General features: G+C 32.2%; 1 pseudogene; it reads right to left on the bottom strand.

The window, feature by feature from the left end:
- Positions 1-1836: 1836 nt before the first annotated feature.
- LOC116893225 lies at positions 1837-16854 on the bottom strand (annotated as a pseudogene).
- Between the last annotated feature and the right edge of the window lie 1626 nt (positions 16855-18480).

Here is an 18480-nt window from a genome sequence, read left to right as displayed (position 1 = left end):
AACTGGTTTCCTCTAATCCTTTTCTTTGAGTTAATTGTTCAATTCACTGGAATTAGCTCTTAGTTTTATTCTATTCTATTCTATCATATCCAGTAGAAATCATGAATCATTGTTGCATTCCATAATATATATATATATATGTATATATATATATATATATATATATATATATAAAACCTATTACACTCTTCTATAATTCTAAAGAGGACTGGAGCTCTAGCATATTCAATGTTTCCTTCAGTAAACAGCAATTAATTACCCAGAATAACTCAACTTGCATCTAATGAGCAATAAAGTAAATATTCAGGTAATTATACACATCTATATCAGTTTTGGAATTTTTAATATCTTTAATTTTGTTTAGGAATTTAATAAAATACATTCTGATCACATTAACTTCCATCTAAAAGTAGTCCAAGATACAAATCATGTCTTAAATATACTAATATATCATGTGTTTATATGCTACAGAGAAGCTCTTAGATATGTCATCTTCCACTGAGCCAAAGGTAATCAAGAAGGGTCCAAGAATTAAATAAAACATATTCTTCCTATCCTAATATTTACCAATTGAAGAACCTGACACATTTCTCAGTCATTTTCTTTTCTGAAATATTTTGAAACTTACTTTTGCTACCTATAGATAGATTGTTTCCAAAGAAGAGTAAATGTCTTAAATTTTACTAAAGCAGGGGAAACCTAAAATGACGAAACAAATGAATACCAAGAGATGTTAAATTTTAGCTTCTATCTGTTGATGATCAATGGAGGTTTTCACAATAACACATTACTATTTAGATCAACAACTGTGGTAAGTATATTTGGTCCTTAAAAATAAACTTTGTTAAGGCCTACGAGATGGCCTAGATGTTAAGAGAACTGACTAATTTTCAAGAGAGCCTAGATTAATTTGGTAGCACAGACTTGGCAGCACTGAGTTATCTGTAATTCGCAGTCCCTCAAAATCAGCAGACACTCTCTTCTGGCTTGTACACTCATCTCTCTTCAGCCTTCACATGCTACACATAATTCATGTAGATAGATAGATAGATAGATAGATAGATAGATAGATAGATTGTGTGTGTTTGTGTACCACACAAAATAGATCTTTTATTTTAAAAGTAAATGAGTAACAAACCAGTACATTAGATTTAAACATTCAGTACAATCCTGTAACTATAGTTATTTTTAACAGAAGCCACTTGACACAACATATTTCTGAGAAAATAATTTCAGCTAAGTTATTATATCATTTAGCACATAAAAATGAAAACTCAAAACTGAAGAATAAAGGTTAGCAAATATATAAGAATATGTGATATGTTTCCTTATTGAGGGGAGAGCAAAGAAAAAAGAATATTTTTAATTATCTATGTTTATTCACTTTATATCCTGAGCACAGTCCCATGCTCCTCTCTACCCTGTCCTACATTTATGAATCCTTCCCAACATTGACATCTTTCTTTCTCCTCAGAGAAGGGGAGCCCCCTTTGGACACCATCCAAAGGCAGGGAGTAAAGACTGAGACATCTGCTATTTCATTTGTTAATGGAACCATATGACCACCAAGTTTCACATTTGCTACAAATGTGTAGGTGGTCCAGGTCCACCTCCCCCATGTTCCCTGTTTGGTTACCCAGGCTCTGTGAGATGCCATGGTCCTAGATTATTTAACTCTCTGGGTCTTCTCATGATGCCCTTGACCCTTATTATTTCCTCACTTTTATTTGCTACTCTTTGAAAAGATGTGCTAGCCTCTGCCTGATGCTTGTCTATGGATCTCTACATCAACCTCCATTCACTGTTGGATGAGGCCTCTAAGTAGACACTTATCTTTTAGTGTATCATCCTTTTTCTAGGAATAGTGAACTTGAAGGCCAGTATGACAGTAATTGTCTTTGATAAGACAGTAGAGACAGCAACAGTAAACACAACTGCAAATATGGTCTGCTGCATGATGCATGTGACCATATGTTGTTTTCCAATGAACAGCAGAGAACAAAGAAAACAACAGATGAGTGAGAGGAGCAGACAGTAGCTGAGAGCTTGGTTATTGGCCTTGACAATGGGAGTGTCTTGGTTTCTTAAAAAGATACCAAATACAACAGCTGTGAGAGCAGAAAAGCCTAGTGCCAAGCACGCCAGAGTCATTCCTATGGGGTCTTCATAAGACAGGAATGTCACAATTTTGGAGAGACAGTGAATTCCTTCTGAGTTGGCATATTGATTATCTAGACATTTGATACAATAATCCACGTCTGGTACAGAAAGAAGGTTGTATCATCAGGATTCACATTACTCTATTATTCAAAGATTTATCTATACATTAGGAATTTAATATGTCTTATCAATGAATCAAACTGAATTAGGCAAAATGACCTTCCCGATGAAAGTAATTTAAATGTGGTTGCTGATAATAATTAATCTTGACATTAGATTTCTATAAACTCATTTATGATTAAGCAAACATAATTCTTTATCATTTTTACATAATCAGAGTTGAAAGAAAATTGTAGGTAATATGAAAGAAAATTTTGGCTATGATAAGAAAATAAATTGCAATGTATAATTCACAGATGCCCATATGTATAATTCATATTGCTCTAGTCTGCATACTGTGCTTACATGTATGTTATCATCAGGCTATCAATCAAAAGATAGAACTCAAATATCAATGTATTCATGGGGTTTCTTAGATATACATGACAATTTAATATTTTGTATTAATTTTTTTCTAATCAAGCCAAAGAAAACAAAGGAGTTTTAAAGAAATTATCAGCCAAGTATACACATTAAAATATTACCTTGTTTTTATATTTGTCTGTATGGATTTTGATATTGCACAGTATTTACCATTATTATCTTTGATATTTGACAGTCAATGATCTCAAAGGTATGATATTTATTAAGCAAGTTATAAGATAAGTTTCCATATTTCAAGAAGATATATATGCCACTTAATACTAAATGGAAGAGTGATGTCCCTTCCACTGGTATTATTATTTTCACCATAATATTGTCAAGTTTCTTTCAATCTCATTTTCTTTCTTTAAAAAGTGATGATATCTTTCCATCTAAGAGGGTACATTCTGCTGCCGTTATTTCTGTCCTCTCATGATGTTCAAAATGGTCTAATCTAAACTACCAGAATAATTATTTTAAAATTAACAAAATTTTCTACTTTTATATCCTTATTAAATATAGTAAATTCAATATGTTTTTAAAATTCTTCTTATATACCCCAAAAGTGAGCAAATCTTAAAACATTTCGTAGTAGAATCTTCATGTTCAATATACATTAAGAAAATAAATGTTTACTCTTCATTTGTTCTTGATATTAATGCCATAATTTCATCTGATAGTCTAAGAGTTTAATAAATTTTATATAATATGCCATAAAATGCTGTATTTGCTTGTATTGCCTATAATACATGTAGTAGTTTTCTATATCCAAAATAATTCACATTACATTGCAAATTTTCTGTATCTGAATTTTACCATTCTCCATATTTTCCACATTTAAACCATTTCTCTTAGTTATACACTGTCCAGAAATTTAAATAAAATTCTAAGTTAATGTATTTCTATAGTCTCTGAATCAATTAGAAGGTATTACCATTCACTGGTGCTTAATATATTGAAGTAAACATTACTTTCATGATTTTCATTGAATCCTTGCCCCAATGAAGATACTACAACCTATTTAATCCAAATTGTAAATGTACACATATCTCTTCTAAAATTATAACAAAAGCATTAATTCAGACTCATGCATGTTGGCTTCTGAATGTAAAGTTAAACTAGAGTTCAACTTAAAATACAACCTGAGTTATACTCAGCATCATCTATCACAGGACGCCTTACAAAACTCTTTATTCCTCAAAAAAAAATACATTTCTGAGAATCAACACACTATCACACAGCTCTTGACTTCAAAAACAAGGGTATACAATTCCACTGTTTTTGGAATGAGAAAAATTAGACTCTATTGCCAAGTTCTAAGGATAAACGGCATAATTTAGTACTCTAAAGGAGTTTTCAGGGTAATTACTATGTGCAATGGTTCTAGATAATGTCAAATTGTATGGGAAACAAAGAAGTGTGTGTTGTTTCAATGAGCAATATTAATCCTTTCATTTAATGATGACAATAAACATTTAAGTTTCCATAGAAAATTCCTTGTGAATTTTGCAATGATAGGAGAAGTTAGTCAATCCAGTGAAGAGGTTTTAATGGATTCATTCTTACCTGTCATATTGGAAATCTCATTCTCTGGGCAAGGGTTACAATCAAAGCAACAGACAGCCTTTCCCTCCTGAGGAGAGTTTTCTAAATCCTGGACTACGAGGTGTACTGCATATTGAGGATACAGTCTGAGAAAAAAAGCACATGGATTAACAAAACAGAGTTTTAATTATTGTTTAGGACTTACAAGAATTTAGAACATGATACTATTGTAAGACCTTCTTTTACAGACAAATATTAAATAAAAATGTATTTCAATAATACTTGTGATATTTATTCTGAATTTATTCTGATTTATATGTTATTAAATGTATATTACATATATGTATGTACACATAGATGCACACACGTTTGGGTATAAAACAGTTTGAAAAATAACAAATCAAAAAAGAAAACAGGAATATGGAGAGTTAATGAACAAATTTCTAAATGTGAAAATTCATATTCCATGAGGAAGAACAATGCTATCAAAAGATTAAAATTCTTATATATAGAGTACTGTCTAATATCTGTGGCCCAGTTTACCATTTTTGTCTGACACAAGCAAATGTTGAGGATGTGTGAAGTATTTGAAAAACTTTCCTATTTTCATCTTAATTCCAAAAGTTTGTAAAAAAAATCTCCAGTATAGAAAATATCATAATCTACATTCAAGTTTTCTTTCTGATTCAGGTTCACTAGGGCCCCAACTGGATTTACAAACTGGATGTTCTTCAGGGAAGAGAGGACCTAAAACACAATTCTTATTTTAGTTTAACTATACATATCCATTAAGACAGAAAATATGAACTGTAGATTTCCATTGTGTTTTAATTGTCTACAAACTATAACTTTATTAAGCATATTCACTTTTTAAGAGTAACAAAAATTCATGTAAACATTGTAAAGTTTAGAAATTCCCATTAGTCTCTAGAGTGAGTACACTAAAACATGTACAGTGAATGATATGCTTGGAGAGTACTGCAGATTTCTTCACCACTTTCTGTCATTAGTGGTATCTTACAGCAGAAATAATTGAAGTCTCAATTCTTCAAAAGTGGAAGTATTACTTGATTTTATTTAGGAACAATTTGACATATTGGTAAACAATAGTTTGACAACTCGAATAAACATGTAGATGCTTTGTCCTATTTAATTAGAAAATAAAAATAATATAGTACAGGAAACTATTTTTTTTTAAAAATGACTTCCTAAAGAAGCCTGAAAGTTATTCCCTTTTCAGCTGTTAAATGCATAAAATTTCTATATAGTCGTCATATTCTGTACAAAATTTTTGCATCTATTGTCAAATGGTGACTTTATTGCCAGTTTTGTAAGAATAATAATTGATAGTACCAATGTAGTTGGTATTATAAACCAAGAAGGAGTAAAGTAATCACCACATTAGTGGAAAACATTCCTAGATAGTTGGTTATAGAGTTTATTGTTCACATTAATGAACTCACTTCAATGATTCTACATTGAGCAGCATATTATTTAAGTTGTTCTTACTTTCTATTATTCAGCATCTTTACTAAAGGCTATTTCTTTCTCTTCTGAGTAGCCATGAACCATTTCTGTCCCAGATAGGTATCAGTGAATGATATATCTTTAAAAAGGCCCATGCTGTCTTTGGGTGTCTATTTAAATAAAGATACATTACCTGCAAAGAATCAAACTCCAGTTCTTTCTCAACATTACTTGACAGTATATTTGCTTTCTGCAGAATTAACTCATGGAATGGATGGGCCACAGCATACACAGCATTGTATAGGTAATAATTTGTTTCACTCATAGCCATTTCGAACTGGATGTTAGATCACCATTTCAGTAGCATTTTTCTTGAACATTTTTTCAGTTTCTTACAATTAGATGATGGCCAAAAACAATTAAAATTCAACCACCATAATTTAGCAAGAGAAATAGTGTTACTGTAGTTTAAAGGGTGCACTGTCTGTATAAATTCTTTAAAACCAGATATATCAGAATAATGATGTGAAAAGCTGAGGGTACCGTGAAAAGAGGTGAAGTGGAATTCTCCATTACTTATAATTATATCCCACTGTGAGGTAACAATCCAGATTCTCCGAATGTCTACAAACTGCCCTAGTCTAAAGATTACTTGTAGAGGAGAATCTTTGTCTCCATAAATTATAACAACTTTTGATGAAGACATCATAATCTCATTATAATATGTATCAGCCATTGCAAAGAATAATTTTATGTCATATGTGATAACAATCACAAAGGCTACACAGATGTCAAATGTTTGCATTTCTTCTCTCAATTCAGAGGCAAATTGAAGTCCTGGGTCATCATCTGAAATCATCAGTCCTCCCCAGTTCCAGCTGAAATAAATCACCAAAGACACCATGCCAATAGCTATAGACGTATCCTTGATAGCCATTTGGTACACATAAGGAAATTGTTTATAGCTATTGAGAAGAGGGTGAAATGGTCCATGGTAAAGCTAAAGTACATTAAAATGAATAAATAAAACATTCAATCTTGAAGAAGAAATTCACACATCTTAATTTAATACCTATGTATATTTAACAAGATCTAGAAGTGTTGGAAAGTGCAAATTATTCATCTCATTATTAAAATACAAATCATTGTGGTTTTCTTAAATAGTAGAAATGAACTTATTCTTCTAGTAAAACATTTTATATTCCCACTGCTTCTTTCCTCTACTTTCAATAAAGTTCTGATATATACACTATAAAGTGTATGAATGCTTATGCTTTGAAGTCTATGGATCAAATAACACATAAATTCAGACTCTGCCTTCCAGTCTGCTAAAGCACTAAGAAAACCAGCATTAAAGTAGGTAATGCTTCATTAAACCCAAACTACCCAACCTCACCTCAGGAGTTCTAGAGATGTAGAGAAGTGGTCGAAGTATGGCAGTTGGTAGCCACGTAGGTCCTGTAAATACAATTAAGTATCTTCTCTGGTTTCTACAGTCGAAGTTAGGAAAATAATCACCTCTTCTTGAGGATAAACCAACCAGCCAATAAGTTACATTCAACTTTAACCAATAGAGAAAAATTGGGTAAAACCTGAGGGTTCCTATTGATTTCTTCAATAGCAAAATAAAGATGTTATTTTGTTCTTAGTTGTCAACCTAAAGCAAATCACAATATTCATTAAAGGTTATGCTATAAATGTGATAATCTCAAATCACTCTTAATGCAAATTATGCTCTGCATCATCTCTCTACATATTTATATTTCTGTGGTGAAACAAATTCTGTTACTGTACTGTATAAGAATGGAAGGATTTTAAAAATGGCTTTGTGTTGACTTTACAAAAGTGACATTTTATCATCTGGAATTTTCCTAAAGTTTTCTTTTGCTATCTGTGAACATGATGAGTAGATTATAGAACATAAGGCAGCTTTTGCCTAACTTCTTGTCTAGTATTATCATACTCTTGGAATTCTTGTGTTTAACATAAGTGGAAAATGAAGGAGATATACTGTCTCCTGAATGCATGGTGCTTCATTCCACATAAATGAAGTGCCTTAAGCCATAAAATTGTTGTAAGTATGTGAAATGGGAAATAAGATCTTTTTTTCAACATCTCATAGAAGTTTATGTATTCATAGACAATGCAAGAATAATAAAAATCCTTCTTTCATTTCTTCCACTTTTCTCCTTTTTTTATGCACTTCTGAGTATAGGATCTGGGGGAACGTGGGAATATATAAAGTGTATTGTTATTAATATGCTCCATCCACTCATTTAACTGGATTTCATATCTCTGATCCTAGGTCAATGATTGCTGATTTCTGAATAGTGTACCTTTGTTCTTATGAAATTCTTTGTTCTTTTTAGCATTTGATTTATTTGTTTTTATTTAAGATATTTTACAAGGATGTATTTTATATAATATTATTGTACAAAGTATCTTCATATTCTTATTTTAAATGATTTTATATTTCAGTCATTTTTAGTAAAGCTTTTATTTGGCATACGTTCCAGCCTTTCTTTTTTGAATGATTATTGTATAGCTTATACACATAACTAGGCACAGTTATAAGGATGTGTAATTGGTATCAAATTGACTAAACTAATTATATTGTCTATATTTTTACACAAACACACACACACACACACACACACACACACACACACACACACACACACACATATATATATATATATATATATATATATATATATATTATAGTTTTCTGCTTAGTTCCTTGCCATTTTGTGAGAGGGAAGAATGTGTGTTATCTTTTTACTTTGAGTTCTTGAATTCAAGCTATTCATTTAAACTATTAATGTTGCTGTTTTCTGCAAAGTTTCCATTTTCAATAATTTGCTCATTGTTTTAAAAGCTGGTTTGGAATTTTTTTGTTTGTAATTTTATCCTCATGTTGTGTGAAAACTTCCAATTCATTATGTTTTAAATGATAATATCTATTTCTAACTTATGGACTAATTTTAATTATAAAATTTCATCTCAATCCTTTTCCTCTATTCCCTGTGTTACCCCCGTTTAACCCTTTCATGTCACTTCACTTTTAATTTCTATATATTAATAAATTTGCTACCTTCACAGATGCATGCATATGGGATATATAAAAACCCTCAAATTTTTTACATATATATATGTATATGACAGAGAGAGAGAGAGAGAGAGAGAGAGAGAGAGAGAGAGAGATGAGGGTTGTTTTTTATACATATATGGTTCCAAGGCAGACCATCCTTTCTGCATTTGACTACCAATGATGAAATTATGGAACTAATAGATGCCAGAAGAGGGAAGGTCTGTTTTCCTTAATTTTTTTTAGGTTTTTCACTCATTAGAAAACCTTGGTCCTGTGGAAGTTACCATATCTGATACCATTTGGGAAATACAAATTGGGTATGGATCATTTAAACAAAAGAAAGCCACGTAGTTGAATGATTTTGGAATATGAATAATATTGGAGAATTGTGGTAAGGGTGTGAAGGTTTTCTGGTTACAATACATTAAATTCTCAAGCAATGAAAGAAAAGTTTTTAAAATAGCACAAGCTGTGTACCTGTGTGAAAAATCAATCATTAATGCAGTGATCATGAGATATCCATGAGGCAACACGTCTGAATAATTCTTTAGATTTTAGTTAAAAGGAAAAAAGAACTCTAATGTGATGTGGCTCTACAAATCTTCCATACAATAACAGAGGAAACAAAAACACTATACAATTACCTCCTAGACTTTTTATTCTACACTTTACAAACTGGTTAAAGGTTGAAGTAAAGTTATGTTAGCTGCCAATAGATGAATGATGGAAAAGTATGGTAGAGGCCCAAGAAGATCATTATTTCCCTACTCAGAAGAATACAGCCATGTCAACTGGAAAACAATGTATAGAATATTGGTTTAAATAGATGTACAAGTCATAGACAGAAGCACAGTTGTCATGTTTTCTAACAGTAAAAGATTAAATAAAAAAGTAGTTGATGAAAAAGCAGTGGGGTTTTCCCTGAGACAAGGTATGGAAAAAAGGAATTGTAAAACAGAAACATAGAATCACAGTTAATCAAATCTCAGTACTAATATACAAATCCTGAAGTGACATTTTTTTCAAGACATAAACTTAACTCAGGATTGCAGTTGTATTGCCTATTTTCATAGAGATTTTATGAATGAAGAAAATATACATAGGGAATTATAGTAATAAAATGTAGTTTTCCTTTGCATATTTGATATTTAATTATGGAATGATGTACACTGGTATAGTAATTTATTTTGTTTTAAATACAAATTAAAATACAAGGACTGTAAAAATTAATTTTACTATTAATCTTATGTGTTTGCTTTATTTTGAAACAAGATATCCAAAGAATGTATTCTGTCACATCCATCTCTTAAAAAATGAGAAGTTGTTCCATTATTGGGACATATAACCTCCCAGGCATGAATTTTGTTTTGGTTCACCATACTCAATGTAAATTTCGTCTTGTGGAATGGGTCTTAAATGCCATCAGAAGACTTGATCTTAGTTACGATACATGAGGAAAATTACTCTAGCAAGGATATTCTATGTAGCATGTCACTATTTGAGCATACAAGGGTAAAAGCTAAATAAAAATAATAGTGCCAATTTTCCACATTCAGCCTGCATTGCTTCCTCTAATGCTATGAAAACAATCAGTACATTGGGATTTCCCCAGTACAATCTTTGTTTTGCAGTCAAAATGTGCAGGATTATACCTTTTATTCTTTAATAAAACCAAGATTAAAAGCAGTACCTTTCATGTTTGTGGAATCTAAGGGATTTCCTGGCCAACAGTACATAGGGATGAAACCCATACCGGGAAACAAGATTTACACTCAATCACCTTAAGTGCTCTTGGATTGTCCATTTCCATAGGGTTCCTTTTGGCCAACTACAGGTTTTAACATTTTAGGTACTGTTTCAAAAACATATTTTGTTTCATTCAGTTTATCTAGCCCCAATGGACTTATAGGTTAGGTTGATGTACCAGTTCAGTGAAATAGTTACCTTGTTCACTACCAATTATATGGGCATGTATACATAGCTCATTGACTGAAAACCTTAATGGTTACTTGATATAAACATCACCTCAATGGGAATGCTTTTAAGAGGACTGTGTATGTGACCACACACATTTAGGAATAATTCCATCCCTCACTGACAGGCATAGGCTCTGTGAAGTCTACATGCCAATCTCTTACAGAGCAGGTTGATTTAGATGTGCATTCCATCAGGGTATTGATTTGACTAGGATAATCAGCCACAGGTCTCACATGTTTGAAAAGAAAAATAACAATTTATTTCACACAAAGCCATTAACATTTGCTTTGAGTCAACCTTTATTGGTTCCTCCATGACAAGACTATGTGGACTACATGAGCAGCTTCCAAGGGCACTTGAGGGCAAATGTGCCATAATTTCATAAGTATATCTCATTTCTGATTCCCATGAAATAATGTGCTGTAGAATGCTACAAGGAAAACTATCAAGGGTACTTATTCTTGTTGAACTTCTTCATATAGTGCTTTCCATACATAGGCATCCATTAGGTGATTCTCTTAAATATAACCCAGCTGTCAGTACAGATGTTCATGGGCCAAATATTATGAGTTATTATTATTTGTAGTCCTATATGTCAAGCAATTGTCTACTTGTTCCTTTTCTAGCCACAAGGAACCTGTGTTCAGTCATGTTGTTACAGCTACTTATTTTTGTTAGGTATGTCTGTAACCACCCTTTATGTTCCAGGCATCAAATTAAATGAGACTTATCCACTAAAGTACTTCATCTAGTTTAGCTGCTGATTTACTAGGTGGAGATTGGGGTGGGCTTTAAGAGACTGTAAGATATTTTGCATTAGATTGGTAATGTGGCTTCATATACTATACATTGTTAGTGTAAGTATGATCACCACATTTGCAAAGTAAATTTTGTACACTACCATGAGATTTATTCAGAAAATCTTTAGTCGATCAACTTATTGGGTATTCTGTATTTAACTTCATTTGCTGAAGACCAATTATAAATTCCATCTGTTGTGTTGTTTTATTTAATGGTGTATTTGATGGTTTATTAATTTTATGTTTTTACTTCCTTCCAGAAATGGGACCAAATCCTGTAAAAAACATTTGATAAGGTTGCTTTATCTGTAGATCTCTGCTATATCCCTCTGAACTTTTGGTCAATTCTAGCCATAATGAACAAGTGGTACTGCAGAATGCTGGTTTACTTTGTCCTACAAAGGTATTATTCTTCCCAAAAGCTTCTTGAGGTTTTCTGTCACAATTTCATATAACAGTTTTCTTTATAAAGTTAGATAAAGCACAGGGAGCTTGACAATGATGGTGAATGTAAATCTGCCAGTATACCAAATACCCTCAAATTCCCATAGCTTTTTTATATAGAAAGACAGACTGTTGGAAGAATTTGTCATAAACATTGTGAGGATTTCTCTGTAGCATTATAATACAGGGCAGCTCTCACAATTTTACTATATTCCTTGTCCTTTACAACAGTTCGTTCCTTTAGACTTACCTCAATGTTCTTTAGATGATTTCTAAATATGAACAAATACTCAGGTGATGGATTATTTAATAAAACATTTCCTACTGACATGAGAAAGAAACATCCTGAACCATGAACCCATAGCAAACACTGGGCTTACAATGATAACTTGGAGAATCACTTTGAAGTCCATTGTGGTCTGATCTGAACAGTTGTGAGGTTACCTTAGTTTCCACAGAAAAGAATTAAATAAAGTAAAAAATAATAAACGTCTAATACAGAATGCAAAAATTACATCCATTCATACCAACTATTTTTGTACTGATCAAGGCCTGTCACAAAAGCATAAATTGGAGAGAGTAATTTTATTTCTTGACAATCCCTATTCATTCAGAGACACTACAATTATATATCCTAGAGTTTTTCAATGGAGCTTTTCTACACGTTTTAAGCTCTGCTTAATTAAGTTGCTGTGATATAATCTGTTCATTTCTACCCAGAAATAAGGAAGAACATCGCCCTGCTGAACTTTTTTAACTATCATAGTTCGTGAGTCCCCTAGTGTTAGCGATTGACTCACCATTTATTTTTTCAGTTATTGGTTTCTATCTGGTCAAATGATCTCCTTCTCTAGCATACTATTTTTCAGGAGGGAAATATAAAATCTGTTTTACTTACTTTTTATGGCTATGAAGACATATGATTGAAGCAACTCACAAAACAAAGCATTTAATTGTGGACTTACTTAGAGATAAATAGTGTTAGTTCATGAATATCATGGTTAGGAGCATGGCATCAAACATATATACAGGTTCTTAAAGAAATAGCTAAGGCTTGCATTTGTCCAAAAGTAGGAAGCAAGAAAAAGGAGACTGGGCCTGATTTATGCTGTTTAAACTCAAATTTCTCCCCTCAGAGAAGTAACAGTGATACCTTACACCTCCATGTTCTACAAAGTCATAAACAAAGTTATAAACTATTTAATTGCTGATTTAAAAGGTCTTCTTATTTCCAGCAGTTCAGGTGTTTCCATATTTCTTGATTTCTTTAGTTTGTTTTAACAGACTATGCTAAAAGCTCCCACCTGGCTGTTTGTGGCCACCAATATTTACTTTTTATTTATGTTGCTGTTGTTGTTGTTGTTGCTGCTGCTGCTGCTGATTGTTTTTTTTTATCCTTTTTTTCTTTCTTTTTTTTTTTTTTTGCATTTCCCCTTCTAAGTGGTTTTATGGCATGGCATTTACTATCTCTTTCTCATTCTTTTATTTATCTCATTTATTTGCAAGATATAGGCTAAGATAGATGATGCCAGCTATTTCTTTTATTGAAATTCTTCAAATACATAAACAATTTCAGGATTCAGTGTCATCTTAGACCCACATGATTCTGTAGCTAAAAATAACATGGACCATGACAACCTCAGCTGCTCCTGTCATACAATTTTGACCATTCTGCACTAATCTCAAAGAATACACTTCTAAACTATTTTCCAGAATTTTCTGTATTTATGTAATAGACCCAACTAATCAATCACACATATCATGTCAAACCAGAGAGATGGAGACTGCGACCCTGGCATTTTTCCCAAAAGCTGTACTTGTTCTGATGAATAGCATTAGTTACATGTCTTATTGACTAAACCAATAATCATGTAATGGTTGCTATACCACAAAGGCATATATTTTCACCCACTGTCCAATCAAGGACAGGTGTAATAGAATTTCCTGACACTTCATTAGGCTTCTAAGACTAGGTTGCATGCCTTCCTAACGTAGAAAGGACCACAGACTCACTCCTCTGCAACTCTTTTCATTACATTGATTCCTTGTTGTGATGGCAATTATGTTATGTGATTTACTTTTTTTCTGGGAATATAGAAAACATGCATATACATCTAAGATAAAACACCCATAACAGACTAAAGTATGGATAACACAAAGTTCTAATTGGTAAACAAATGAGTTCTTTAGGGGCTCTCTACAGAAACGTAGATGAGGAGTTTGCTTTCAAAACAGTATATTATCTTTTATGAGATAAATAAAAACTTATCAGTGAAATAAATCCAACAATCCTATATTTAATTAATATAAATTTATATTAAAAACAAAATAAATAAATGATCCGGATTATTGATTTCCGGTACACATAAGACCATTGTGGTAATATTAGTCTTTTTTTGATAACAAGTATTAAACTTATAAAGAATACATTTGCAAAAAGGCAATGACAGAAATATACATATAAAATTTTTGTTTTGTTTTGCAATATTAAACTCTCATTGATTAGGAAAAAAAACATTTCTTTGGGACTTATTTTGTGCCTTATAACTTTGTAATCCTGAATAGATTTATTGCACATAAATTTTTCAGTGCCCTTCTTAAAGATTATGACACCGTTTGGTACATCAGTTGACAAGAATCGATGTTTAATAAAGGCATGGCTTATAAATATCCTCAACTGAACTCTCAGAAAGACCAATTTTTTTCTCTAATGTCCAGGGTGTCACATGCTTTTGAGTGATAGAATACTTATAAGCCTCATCACTGATGAAAATTTTATGTTTAAACTGTGCTTCACAATCTCTTGAATCATTCTCATTTATGCCTGATATTGAATTGATATAACATTTCTTCAACATTCCATATCACTATGTATACTATTTTATGAATTTAATCAATATAATAATGTGACCCACTTCCCCATAATTCTTCATTCTTCAATATTCTTAAGGGTGCTTTTGTTTTATAAAACAGCAATTGAGAATTTTAAGGTACTTCACCATTCTTCATTTCCTCTGAGAATATTCTTTCATTTATTCTACAGTTTCCAGAATCCTACTCAATTCTGAATTTCTTTCCTTGGTATATTATTAGAGAACAAACCCAACTATGTCTCAGACTATATGTCCACTGACAACTAGAGGAGCATATAATAATGTCTTATGTTGAGGAGTTACCATTACCAATGTTACAGTGTAATTTGTGACAATTCTATTGTCATGTTCCAGAATACATTGCCAGAATTATCCAATTCATATTTTAAATACAATATACTCATTAATAAAATATTATGATCAAACATAAAAATCTGAGTGTAATTTATGCACATCCACATAGTATACAACTTTCTATATCTAGCAAAATTTGGAAAGAGAAGTAAACATGTAATAGATATCATAGCTAAAAATTAGACAGGGCTCTTCCTTTCTTGCTCGCCTGTTTTCTTGCTCTGACCCTCTTCCCCCTTAGTCCCTTTTGTCCCCATTTCCTTCCCCTCTTCTGTACACATGCTCATGGCCAGCATCAACGCCTCTTCTCTTTCTTTACTCCTCTACTGTTCCTTACTTTTCTCTTTCTTCTCTTCTCTTCTCTTCTCTTCTCTCTCTCTCTCTCTCTCTCTCTCTCTCTCTCTCTCTCTCTCTCTCTCTCTCTCTCTCTCTCTCTCTTTCACTACTACCCTCTTAACTCCCCTCCCCATGTCCTGAATAAACTATCCTATACTACAAAAAATTAAGACAGATGTAAAGGATATGTGACAATTTGACATCAGTCAATGACCTCGGTGGTGGGAATTTGACAAAACTGTAAACTTCTTACATCTCTCTAACATGTAAGCTGGTATCACAAGCAAGAATTTTATTCTGATGTTTGAAAGGGGAATGGGGATGTCATTGCTTGCAGTGGTATCCCCTATTCTAAGAGAGAAACAACTGTTCTACTGAAATTCTTGAAGTGGCTGATTCTTGAGTTTGTAACCTGGAATCCTAAATTCTGTCATTAACACACAAAAAATATGGCTTTGCTATGTAATACAGCAAAGGGAAAAAGAAAGCACAAAATTCTCATAATGAATAAATATTTTGTTCCTATCCTCAACTTCATCTGCAAAATTCATGCATCAGAAGAGAAATAGCATGTAGATTATTTGCTCAAATCCAAAGTATCATTTCAAGACATTTAGCCATAGGCTAGGCTGAATTCACCATTGTTCTATGCTGAAGAATTCAGCATTCTTTTCTGATAGATGAAATGCTAATAGAGCACAGAAACATCGTTTACTTCATCATCTACAAAATGAATAAATGTTGTGTTTGAGGATGTGTTTATAGGAGAAAGCATAACACTAGAAATAGGAAATGTCACTAAAAGTGGGTGTCATTCCTGGACCATGTTAAAACATACATCTATTTCAGGATTTTATTTGAAAAATGTGAATTTAGGAGGATAAACAATGAAATATCCTATACTCCTTTAGAAACAGCAAAATCATCATCAGTAAGACAAAAATAATTACTTAGATCTTACGTAGGGAAGGAGAATGAAACAGATCAAAGACTGAAAGATCAGTGGTCTAAATCTTAATAGCTACATTACATATGTTTCACATAATTAATTAATAAAAAGTAAATAAATGAAAGAAGTGCTTACTGCTTGTCTAGATTTCCACTAAAGTGATCATTCTTCACATGTCCATGTTTAGCATAAATGGAAAAAAATCAACTTCCTTATCTCCATCCTCATTATTCTTGTCTTTTATTCTCAAAAAGCACTTGGGGTCATTCAAAGTGCAGAAAAGCAAGGAAGCCTTTAAAACCAAGAAGACAAAATCAAGGAAGACATGTCTATCATGTCACCCAAACCATGAGCCTTAGCAAATGTTTAACATGATGAAATGCCATGGATGGATGTTACATGTATGTACCCAATTGTCTCTCTTTTTATTACTGTACTTTCACCTAGAGAATATACTGATGACTGTTAACACTTTTCTTTTCAGACTGTTTTTTTTTCCTGGAGGATTTGTAAATGTTATCTTGCCTGGGGATCTGCATCTGAGTAAGAGTTGATAATTTTGCTTACTGTTATTCTTCTCCTCAGTTTAGCTCACTATTCTACCTATGTCAGTGGACATTGAAATCCCAGACATGACTCTCTTTTGGCAAATATTCTGAAATGCATAGTTTACTAAGCTACTTCTCTGATCTCCATTTGAATTAGATGACTTGGTTTGCTTCATTCAAAAGTGGGCTTAAGGTGGAACTGAGAAATGGAAACTACATGCCATTCTTTTTTAAGTCTTACAAATAATACTTACATGGATGATCAATACAGAGAGTAGTAACCTACCATATTTGCTGTTCAGAAACAAGAGAACATCAACTATGTGCCTCACACACATTGCAGTACCTGATAAAAACACAGAATTATCTCAAATATTTTGTATTGAATAAAGAACCAATTTGAATTATTCTGAAAACAAAATGACCATCAGTATCTCAGTAAGATCATGGAAACTCATGTTCTTATTAATATTTACTAAAATAGCCAGGAATTAGTCTTCTTTTTTTTTTTTTTCGGAGCTGGGGATCGAACCCAGGTCCTTGCGCTTGCTAGGCAAGCGCTCTGCCACTGAGCCAAATCCCCAACTCCAGGAATTAGTCTTCTAATCAGCTTTTTTTCATCATAGCATTTGTTTTCTCTAATTTTTATGCTTGTAATTAAATCATGTGTTATCTGGTGGTGCATTGAAAATTAATAAATGAACTATTCTGTTTTCATTAAGAAACTATATGTAGTTGTGGCTTTATGAATTACCAAGGAGAGAATGTACAGATTCATCTTAAAAGAGGAGGCTCTTCACAGAAATATGAGACTGATGAGATTTCTACACTAAGGAAAAGCAGTTAGTTGATATTGTCATGAACTGACATGCACCAGAATTTACACTGATGTTCAGAAGTGTTGGATAATCCTATGATTGGAATATCATTTAGGTTAATGCTAAACCTTCGTAAATCTTTCTCTTCTGTAATGATTTCTTTTGGAAGGTCTTTTGAGATATATATATATATATATATATATATATATATATATATATATATCTCAAAAGTATATATGTACTAGGTAGTAGGAATTGTTACTTACAGGAGGGAAATGTGTTCTTTCTCAACACAAAATGGAAAAATCTAGTGTCACAACATTTTTACAATATTAATTGTAAAAAATTAATTTTAAAAATTAGGTTGATTTTTATTAATTTTTGGAAATCAGTTTCAATAAATTTGATTGGAATGCTTGACATTTTGTGCTTATATATAGTGGCATGTGCTTTACTTTATTTTTTATGTTATACTGCATTGCTCTACTTGTTTCTTTTGTGTCAATAATGTGGGGTTTTCTAAGAGTGTAGTGAACTGCTTACTAATATAATAATTAAATTATCTTTGAGATTAGAATGCATCATCTAGTAAGTTG

Source organism: Rattus rattus, chromosome 2, assembly GCF_011064425.1.
Source record: "Rattus rattus isolate New Zealand chromosome 2, Rrattus_CSIRO_v1, whole genome shotgun sequence".
NCBI classification, from domain to species: Eukaryota; Metazoa; Chordata; class Mammalia; order Rodentia; family Muridae; genus Rattus; species Rattus rattus.
Note: the sequence above shows the minus strand (reverse complement) of the source record. Positions and strands in the feature narration are given on the sequence as shown.